This window comes from Eretmochelys imbricata, chromosome 21 (genome assembly GCF_965152235.1).
Source record: "Eretmochelys imbricata isolate rEreImb1 chromosome 21, rEreImb1.hap1, whole genome shotgun sequence".
In the NCBI taxonomy this organism is placed as follows: domain Eukaryota; kingdom Metazoa; phylum Chordata; order Testudines; family Cheloniidae; genus Eretmochelys; species Eretmochelys imbricata.
This window is the reverse complement of record NC_135592.1, coordinates 15,139,491-15,149,913: the sequence shown is the minus strand read 5'-3', so window position 1 is coordinate 15,149,913 and position 10,423 is coordinate 15,139,491.

The window sequence follows — 10,423 nt, the reverse complement described above, 5'->3', positions numbered from 1 at the left end:
CAGTGCATTATGATACAGTCTTCAATGATGTCATCACGGACGCGTTTCCCCCCAGACCTGCCCTCATTCAGTGCAGAGGATGGACGCGGTGCTCGGGGAAAGCATCAAGCGGGCCAAGGAACCAGTTGTCTGTAGGGACCCCTTCTCTCCAACTTGATCCCCTCGCCCCAGATCCCACCCTCGGAGAGGGCAGTGACCATCTCCTCCCCTCCCTGCGAAGAGGACCCCCTCCGGGGTCAACAACGCCACTCCGGGAAGGGTTCGTCCCGCAGCACGCCCAGTCCCGAGCAGCCGGGGACCAAGCCCAGCTCTGAATGCCAATCTGCTCCGGGGCAGCTGGCAGATCTCTGCCTGTGTTAGTTGCCACACGGTCGATTTCCCAGAGCTCCTGCCATTGGAGTAGCTGGCCAGAGGGTTTGCCTGGACCAGGATCCCAGGCATACTGTTAGCCGCCCGGGACCATCCAGCTAGCAGCCCTGGACCTGCAGCATCGATAAGCCATGCTGGCCTCCAGCCTGTGCTGCCTGCTCCAGGTGGCCCCGGGGTCCCTGCTCAGCCGTACTCCCAAGACACATCCCAGATGGCTCAGCAGCTGCTGCAGGAGCTGGGGTACTCAGGCAATGGGGGAGGAACACTGCCCCAGCACGCAGGCCGGGAGACACACCTAGCGGTCGCTAGCCCAGATTGTAGGGCTCCCCGTGATGGGAAACTGGCCACCTCCAGGAGCAGGTCTCTGCCCAGCCCACAATCATTGCCATGACACTGGCTGGGCAAATCTCGCCTACCTGCCCAGACACGTCCTTGCTTTCTGTGCAAGACATAGTCAGATCTCCCCTCGGCCCTCCAGCCCTGCTGCTAACAGGGTAGGAGTTTCAAGGGGCAGCGGGACAGTGCTGGGGCAGGGCAGAGTGGGCTTGGCAACGATGGCGGCAGTGCTGGAAAAGCAGGAGGAAAATGGGGGGGAACCCAGGAAGCCCTGGAGAGAGTCCCCCATAAAGCACAGGCTTTGCCAGCAGGCTTCTGGGTTGGGAGTGGGGTGTGTGTATGGGGACGTGTTCGCATGTCGGAATGGGTGTCTCTGTGCGTGTGTGCATATGTATCTCTGTATGGGTGTGTTTAAATGTGTGTGCAAGTGCGTCTGTGTGCTCGCCTGAGCTGTGTGCTTGCGTACATGTGAGTCTGCATATTTGTGTGTGTGCATATACGTGCCTACGTCTCTGTGCGTGTCCCACGGCTCTGAGCATCCCCATTGCCATCAGCCAGGCCAGAGCGTGGGGCTGTGGGTGCTGGGTCTGGGCCTGCTGAGTCATGAAGCGATGGTGACTCATGGAAAGAGTGAGGCCAGTGCTGGGCCAGACAGCCCTTGGCAGGAGACGGGGGGGGGAGGGGGGGGGGGAGTGCCTGCCAGTGACCGCTCCTCCCTATCTGGCTATTAACCCCCGCCCCTCCTCTTCCAAGCCACCCCATGGAGCCCTGTCAGCCAGGGGAGCAAAGCCCCATGCTCCTGCCCAGTTGGCTGCAGGATTTGGGGGGATCTCAGCGGAGCTTCCCATCTCCCCCCAAAACCTCCCGCTCTGGGGAGGGATTTATAGGGCTGGCCTGAACCTGGGGGATCTGAGGGCTATCATCAGAGCCCTCATTCTGGGGTCACTCCAGCCAGGCAGCAGCAACCTTGACAAACAGATGCACAAAACTACCTGTGACAAAGTGGGAATGTTCTTAATGTTTTCTCTGAATACTGTGTGGGTGCCTCAGTTTCCCCCATGCAGTTCTTAAGTATCCAGGTTGTGGGATAAGGGGGTGTGACTGTGGCAGAGCCCTAGGGGGCCAGTGTGATGGTGTCTGCACAAAGAATGGCCGACACCCTGTCTCCTGGCAACTGATAGCCTCCTCTGCAAAGGTGCCAACTGAAGGTGTTGGAGAACAAACAGATCAGGTGGCCTCCTGGCCCAGAAAAGAGACAGAGGAGAGGAGGGGCTGGAGAGTTTCAGTTTGGAGCTGGCTGGGGAAATGGGGGGAGGCTCAGATGGGGCTCTGGCCTCCCTGCCCCCCAAGATCGACCTGACTGAAGGGTCCTGTTCTCTGTACCTACAAGCTCGGTTTTAGACCATGTTCCTGTCGTCTAATAAACCTTCTGTTTTACTGGCTGGCTGAGAGTCACATCTGACTGCGGAATTGGGGTGCAGGACCCCCTGGCTTCCCCAGGAGCCCCGCCTGTGTGGACTCGCTGTGGGAAGTGCACGGTGTGGACGGGGATGCTGAATGCTCCGAGGTCAGGCCCAGGAAGGTCTAAGTTGTGTAAGCTTCTTGCCCTGAGGAGAGGAGGCTTCCCCAGAGTCCTGACTGGCTTCGTATAGAGTAGTTCCAGGGCATCGCCCAGTGACTCTGTGACAACACCCCTGCCAGGGGACCGGCTGAGCACCTGCACCCCAGAGACACAGCCGGCGTTCCGGGCATCGCTGGGCTTTGACATCCATTTCCCTCCTCTGGGAAAGCTTGTGACTGTGAAAATAAAACAGATGGGGGCCCTATGACAGGAGCCCCTATGCAAACTTCCAAAGACCCCCCCTCTCGGCCCCACCATCGCCCCTCCATCCTATGCCCCCGCTATTCTAGTCCTGAGCTTCCCTCCCGCACAGCTCTGCTCCTGCACCTCCGTCCCCACTCACAGCATCCTGCTAATCTAGCCTTGTCCTCCCTGCACCAGCTCCCCTGATGCCCCTCAATCCTGACCTTTAACCTCCCTGCTATTCTTGCCCTGAGCTCCCCACCCACCCCAGCTCTGCTGACGCCCCTCAGTCCTGGCTGCAGCTCCCCCCACCACTACCTTCATCCTGATCCCCTTTGCTGGTACCCACGTGCCAATGGGAGCTGTGTGGCATGGCCACCTGGCCATGGGGAGCTAGGGGCGGTGCCCGCAAACTCATAGCTAGTGTGTGACGCCACCCAGATTCTTTTTCCCCCAAGATTTCCAGGGGTCCAGGGCTGCAACCTGACCCCACCCAGCCATTGCTAGTCCGAATACCCTGGGCTCAGCCATTCTCCTGCCTTCCAGCTCCAGGGAAGGGCCTGAGTGACACCTTCCCATGCTCCATCTCTGAGCTCACATGTCACGGATCACCTGACAGCGTTTAAAGGAAGAGCTCTCCCCGTCATGCCTGCCCACAGAGGCTCAGCGAAGGGGAAGTGGATGCCGGATATGGAAGCCCCGTCTTAGGGAGCGAGGCTGCACAGTGTCAGCCGAGGGACTGGCAACATCTCAGCGGGGCTATGTGCAGCCTCCCTTTTGCCCTGGGAAATGTCCTCAGATCCCCCGGGTCTTGCAAAAAGGAAGCCCTTAAAAGGCAAATCAAAAGCCCAGCACCCCTTGAAGGACCCTGTTTCCTCTTGGGAAGCTGAGACCCGTGGCAGTGCTCTGGAAGGCTATTCACGTCCCGAGCGGGGCCCAGAGCTAACCTTTCACCCCCTGCACTGGAAGTACAATGGCCCCTTTGTGTGAAAGTGCCAGGCACCCATATGGGCCCCTTTGTGCAACTCAAATGCTCGGACGTGGCGACCTGTGGCTCATCTGGATTGCCCCAAGCTGCTGCGGGGCCAGCGCTCAGAGAGTTAAACCCCCCCGGAGCAGAACCCTGCAGATAGAGCTAAAGGAGCCGAGTTTCCTGGGAACCCCAGGGGTGCAGCCAGAATCCGTCCTAAAGATTCCAGTCCAGGACTTACCTGCCGGTGTCACCCCACCGCTTGGGTGAGCTGGTGCCCATGTGAGGCAAGCGGGGAGTGCTCTGTGCCCAGGCCCATGAGGGAGTGGCCGTTTGGGGTCGCCCCTCCCAGAGCTGTGCCAGGCCATGGGGCGAGCGGCTGAAAAGCCAGGTGAACCATTTAACAAACCGTTGGCATTTCCCACTTTGCACGGTTGGAACTGGGCCCATTTGTTGTTTCCCACCATTTCGTAATTGAATTGTTCACCAAAAGCTTTTAATTTTCACGTTCCCCAGACCCCGGTTTTCAGTAGGAAAATGAAACGGTGGAGTGGCAGCTTCGGGAAAGAGGGCAGGGCAGTACCACACGCTGTGGGCAATTCCAATAAATGTCAGCAACTTTGGGGGCCAATTTTTTGAAAGAACAGCCCCCCTTTTTCCCCAGGAAAACCCCTTTTTGTGTGAACATCTCTGAGCAGCTGCAAATGGGGCATTCGGCAAACAGGGGGCTGCCCCATGGACTCTCTGCCGAGACCCCTGGCCCAGCCGCACGGCCCCTGGGCCCTCCCGGTGGACATGGACACAGAGCTGGAGAGAGCCTGAAGATTTCAGCGGCCAGGTCGGGTCAGATGGGATCAGGCTCACAGGTGGGGATTTGATGTTTCACCCTCAGCACGACTCTCCTTTTGCTTCAGGGGCGGGGAAAGAGGGCAGAGTCCTTAATCCAGCCAGAACTGATGGGCACAGAGTGTGTGGGTTGAGGGAGGAGGGAAAGGTACTTGTCACCTTGCTCAGGCACAGGTAGGGGACCCAAGACAAAGACAGCTCAAGAAACTTAAAGCATACCAGGAAACTTAAAGCATACCAGCATACCAAGAAACTTCAAGCATTCTTCAGCATCAACTATGCCCTCTGCATAAGATATATTCCCTCCATGGAGACCCAAACACATCACAGGCACAGGTGAGTTTAGCCACGTAAGCTCTGTGAAGTAAGAAGGGACCATCATGCTGATTCTACAGATGGGGAAACTGAGGCATGGGGCAACGTAACTTGCCCGAGGTCCCACAGCAAGTCAGTGCAAGAGCTGGGAAGAGACCCCCCAGGAGTCCTTATTCTCATTCCCTTGCTCTGGCCACTAGACCCACTCCTCTCCCAGAGCCGGGGTTTTACAGGCTGAGCAGGCTCAGATTGCCTAGTCAGTGTGATGGGGAAGCCATGGCTTTATAGCACCGAGGGCCTGCTCCCTCCTCCCATTAGCCAGGGGTGAGCCCCGGCTCCTCCCGAGAAGCAGCTGCTCCCCCGGAGAAAGCAGGCGGCTGTCAAGAGGCGGGGTTGCAGCACCACCTGCTGGATGCCTCTGCCGCTGCAGCAGCTGCATGACTGGCATAGCGTGGCAATAGGGACAGGAGAGAGCTGGGGAAGCATGAGCCCGGTCTATGCTCAGTGCAGGAGCATCTCTGCAGGGACAGACTAGGAGGCTGCTATCTGAAACTGAGAGAGGCCAAGGGGGCTAGGATCAGCAGGCCCAGTGGGGTACGGATGAGGCCATCCTTGTAGCCGACCTGCCTGGCCCCCCATGGCTCTGTGCCTGAATTGGCCAGGAATGCGCTCACCCCATGTCACGGAGTCCCTGGGCGATGCTCTGGAACTGCTCCCTACGAAGCCAAGCAGGACTCTGGGGGAGTCTCCTCTCTGGGAGCAGCCTGTCTGCAGGACACAAAGCTCACCCGGCTTCCACCTTCCTGGGTCTGACCTCGGAGCATTCAGCATCCTCTGCCCCTCCGTGCGCTTCCCACAGCGAGTCCGCTCAGGCGGGGTCCTGGGGAAGCCAGAGGGTCCTGCCCCACAACTCCGCAGTCAGACGTGACTCTCAGCCAGCCAGTAAAACAGAGGTTTATTAGACGACAGGGACATGGTCTAACACAGAGCTTGTAGGTGGAGAGAACAGGACCCCTCATCTGGGTCCATTTTGGGGGGCAGTGAGCCAGAAAACCACGTCTATACTTCACTCCATGTCCCAGCCAGCCCCAAACTGAAACTCCCTCCAGCCCCCCCCCCGGGCTTTGTCCCTTTCCCAGGCCAGGAGGTCACCTCATTCCTTTGTTCTCCAACCCTTTAGCTCTCACCTTGCAGGGGGGAAGGGCCCAGGCCATCAGTTGCCAGGAAACAGGGTGTCGGCCATTCTCTGTGTCCAGATCCCTGCACACACCTGCCTTCTACGGCCCTGCAATGATCATACACCCTTATCCCACCACCTAGATACTTAAGAACTGCATAGGGGAAACTGAGGCATCCCCACACTATTCAGAGGAAACATTAAGAACAGTCCCGCTTCGTCACATCTCTCCCCCCTTCGAGACCGAACTGAGCGGGGTCACTTCAGCCGGTGACCTGGGGAAGTTCGAAGCCACCAATGTTCCCATGGATGCCCCAGCATCTCTCCCGTTCCTTGGTGGGAGTTGCACCAGGCCCTTCCAGTTTCACATCCTCCCTTAGGTCGGGGTGGTGGATAGCACTCGCATGCCGCATGTGGGAAGGTTTATGCGGCCCATGCCCTTTTGCCACCCCAAAACCCCCGGGGGTCAAACTGGGATTGGGTCTTCTCCAAGCGCTCCAGTCTGGAGGGCTGCAATTTGGGCTCTCTTGGTTAAGAGCCCCCATCTTGACCTGGGCCACGTACTGTTCACTGACAGAACTAGCATGGAGACATTCCTTTCTCAACAACCTTGTCTCCCCAACAAGCTGGCCAAACACAGCCACTTGGTTATAGGACTGTTTAACTTTCTTAACAGCTTTCACTCCATCTGAGACCTTCTCAAAGCTGGATCTTTCAACAGGAAAGTCAGTAGCTTCATTCACAACAGAAAATTTCTGGCTGTTAGGAACTGAAACTTGCTTGATTAAATCACTTTCATGCCCTTCAGTTGCAGTAAACTGCTTGCAAAGACTCCAGCAGGATTCCTTTCCCTAGGGCTTTTCTATGCAACAATTCACACTTCACAGAAATTCTGCCCTTACCCTCTTCACCCAGGGCTTGCTCTAGAGGAACACTTTTCTGAGCAACAACAGACTCTTTCTGGGTCTCACTTACATCCAGAATTACCTCTGGCCCATCAGGCAGATTCCTACACAATCCCCTTTCAAGCAAACTCACAAACTTCCTAGGTGAAAGGTTAGAAGCTTTCTCCTTCCCTTTGCCACACACAAGTTCAGGAATCTTTTCCTTCTTGCTACAGGTTTCCACACCCTCAGTAGGTAACACAATCAAATCACCTTTCTGCTCTCCTTGTGCCCTGGCTAGGATCTCACCCTGATTAGACAGAGTTGCTACACCCTTTCCCAACCACACACTAGCAACAGGCAAAATATAAGCACCAGAATTGTCTGGGCTCTGGGATTTTGCATAGACACTAACTGGATGCAACTTAGTTACAGTGCCATTCTCCCGAGCAGACTCAAACTTAGGACCCTTCCCTTCCTGGGCTTTAGCTGAATCCAGAACCAACTCTGAGACAACTGCACGACCCTCAACCATCACAGGCTGAAAGGCCCCTTCTGTCTGCTCCACAGACAAAGAAGAGCCGGACACACTTTCTCCTTCACCAGACACCCAGCTTGGGATCTCTTTCCCCTTGTCCCAGCACACAAGGCTGTTCACAGACAACTGCTTGGAGATCAGGGTAGCTCCCTCCATAGGCAAGTCAATACCCCTGACAGACACAGACACGTTTCCTTCACTGTCCCAATTCTCCACCCAGGTAACAGGTAAGGTCCAGGGACACTCCTCTTCCACTCTCCTCACCTTCCCACCCTGCTGACTAGACACAGCCATCAGCTCACAAGGCTGCCTAGGCTCATCCAAACTTTCCTTACCAAGCACCTTGCCACTCCCCACAGATCCCCTGCCCTGCCTGTGTCTCCCCACACTCAGCTGGGGTCTCAGCTCCCCCTGTGCTCAGCGCTGCCCTTGCTGTCCCAGTGGGGGCAGGCAGCGAGCTTGCTGCTTTTTGCACTGCATCAGAGCCAGCGTGAGCCCCCACTCCGGTGTGCAAGGGGGCGGGGAGCATCTCTCTGTCCCACCCAGCCCCAGGGGTCTGATTAGAGCCAGGCAGGTAGCCTAAACCTAGCAGCTCCTCCCCAGTGCCAGCCAGGTCATCTGCCTTTTCACTGACCATTTCCCTCTCCACCGATTGGTTCCCTGGATTCAAATTCAAACCCTTGGACATTACAGGAGCAGGGCCTGGATCCTGTCCCAAAGAGACACAGTCACTCCCCAATAGGGTCTCACAATTGGTATCCTGGAGAACCCCAACGACCAGCCAGCCCGACCCCTCCTGTGTCTGCACAGGGATCTGGGCCATAGGCAGGGTGAGGAGCTTCATCCCTGGGGCAGCTCACACAGCCCCTCAGCATCTGAGGCTGCACCACCCGGGGCCTGACAACAGTCTTCTCTGTCCCAGGATCTCGTCACCCCAGGAATGTCTCCCCATTGACCATCACCTTCTATGACGAAGTGGGACTGTTTTTTAATGTTTCCTCTGAATAGTGTGGGGGTGCCTCAGTTTCCCCTATGCAGTTCTTAAGTATCTAGGTGGTGGGGTAAGGGTGTATGATCATTGCAGGGCCCTAGAGGGCAGGTGTGTGCAGGGGTCTGGACACAGAGAATGGCCGACACCCTGTTTCCTGGCAACTGATGGCCTGGGCCCTTCCCCCCTGCAAGGTGAGAGCTAAAGGGTTGGAGAACAAGGGAATCAGTTGACCTCCTGGCCCAGGAAAGGGACAAAGCCCAGAGGAGGAGGGGCTGGAGGGAGTTTCAGTTTGGGGCTGGCTGGGACATGGAGTGAAGTGCAGACGTGGTTGTCTGGCTCACTGCCCCCCAAAATGGACCCAGCTGAGGGGTCCTGTTCTCTGCACCTGCAAACTCTGTTTTAGACCATGTTCCTGTCATCTAATAAACGTCTGTTTTACTGGCTGGCTGAGAGTCACGTCCGACTGCGGAGTTGCGGGGCAGGACCCTCTGGCTTCCCCAGGACCCCGCCTGAGCGGACTCGCTGGGGGAAGAGCACGGAGGGGCAGAGGATGCTGAATGCTCCGAGGTCAGACCCAGGAAGGTGGAGCCGGGTGAGCTGCGTGTCCTGCAGACAGGCTGCTCCCAGAGAGGAGACTTCCCCAGAGTCCTGCCTGGCTTCACGGGGAGCAGTTCCAGAGCATCGCCCAGGGACTCCGTGACACCTTCCGCTCCCACTGGAGGTCCGAGGGGCCTGACCGCAGGAAACTCCACACAGACATATAGGTTGGGGTCAGGAGTGGGAGCCTGTCCACCTCCCCACCCATCTGGCTGACGGAGTCTATGGCCTTGGGACCCAGCAAGGGAGCTAGACACTGGGGCTTTTCCACAGGGTCCCCCTGGTTCAAATCGCCAGCCTGCTCAAAGGCAGTGAGGTGGGCATCCACATCCCCCCCTCCTTAACCAGGGGCAGCAATTTAGTCTCAAGGTTCCCTGCGGAACTGGCCCCCCGGGGTCTATCCCCACTCACCCCGGGGAGGTCCCCTAGGCCTCTCCGCTCCCCCACCGCCAGTTCATGCTGCTGCTGCTTCTGCAGCTTTCTCGGGCTCTCGCTGTCTCTCACAGTCCTCTTGCTCTCTCGGACTCAGCTCCAATCCCGTCCGTCTCCGATCCCCCGATGGGGAACCCAATCGTGAAGACCCTCGTCTGGTCGGGGACAGGAGTCTTGGGGATGCCTGGCTCCCACTCCAGCTGCTCCCAGATCCTGCTATAGCCCCATTTGGGGTCAGGAATCTGCTCCTTAGAGCGGTCATCCTCCTCCAGCTGCACGATGAACTCTGCTTTGGTGAACTTTCCAATGCGCAACCCTCTCTTTCTGCACCGGGTTACAATGTCCTTCTTAAGGAGACGGTAATAGGCCATCACTCCGCTCTTCCCAAGTTGTTGTGGACTCACAGGCCTGTGTGCTTTCAGCTCCCCACGGTTTCCAGGGAGAACCCCTAGTGTGCCAGCCCTTCTCGAGGTCACCACCTCTTTGCCAGGGTCAAGCTGCAGACTCCTCCGCCCTGGGACCACTCGCTGCAATCCCCAGGGGACACTGTTACTGCAAAAGTCCTTCTCTCTCCCAGGGCCAAGCCGCAGGCTCCTCCGCCCCTGAGACTGCTCACTGCAGTCCCCAAGGGGACCCAATTACTGCACAGTCCTTCTTGCTGGTCACACACTCCCAGGGGTTATCCGCTCCTCTCTGAGCCTTCAGCATGCCTGGTCCTCGTCAACCCCCCTTTGTTTTACTGCTCCTCAGTCACTTACTGCAGGAAGTGCCAACCACGGGTTGCAGTACATCCCACCTCTGCCACCAGTTGTCACGGAGTCCCCAGGTGATGCTCTGGAACTGCTCCCTACGAAGCCAGGCAGGACTCTGGGGAAGTCTCCTTTCTGTGAGCAGCCTGTCTGCAGGACACAAAGCTCACACAACTTCCACCTTCCTGGGTCTGACCTCGGAGCATTCAGCATCCTCTGCCCCTCCATCCGCTTCCCACAGCGAGCCCCCCCAGGCAGAGTCCTGGGGAAGGCAGAGGGTCCTGCCCCCGCAACTCCACAGTCAGACGTGACTCTCAGCCAGCCAGTAAAACAGACGTTTATTAGATGACAGAAACATGGTCTAAAACAGAGCTTGTAGGTGGAGAGAACAGGACCCCTCAGCTGGGTCCATTTT